We start from the raw sequence: 343 nt of genomic DNA on the forward strand, positions 1-343 counted from the left end.
GACTTTACTATGAGTTTGTATGTTTTTCTGTGATTTCAGGTAATTTCTGGCAGAAATTGAGGGACTTGAGCAAAATTCTGAAAAAGGCTGGCAAAAGGACTGCTGATGCTGTTGGAATTTGACCTCCCTGCACTCAAAATGGATTTTCTGGAGTTACAGAACTTCAAATGGCGCTCTCTCAACGGCGTTGGAAAGTCGACATCCAGAGCTTTCCAGCAATATATAATACTCCATACTTTATTCGGGAATTGAGGACGTAAACTGGCGCTCAACGCCAAGTACATGCTGCTGTCTGGAGTTAAACGCCAGAAACACGTCACGACCCGGAGTTGAACGCCCAAAA

This window comes from Arachis duranensis, chromosome 5, assembly GCF_000817695.3.
Source record: "Arachis duranensis cultivar V14167 chromosome 5, aradu.V14167.gnm2.J7QH, whole genome shotgun sequence".
NCBI lineage: Eukaryota > Viridiplantae > Streptophyta > Magnoliopsida > Fabales > Fabaceae > Arachis > Arachis duranensis.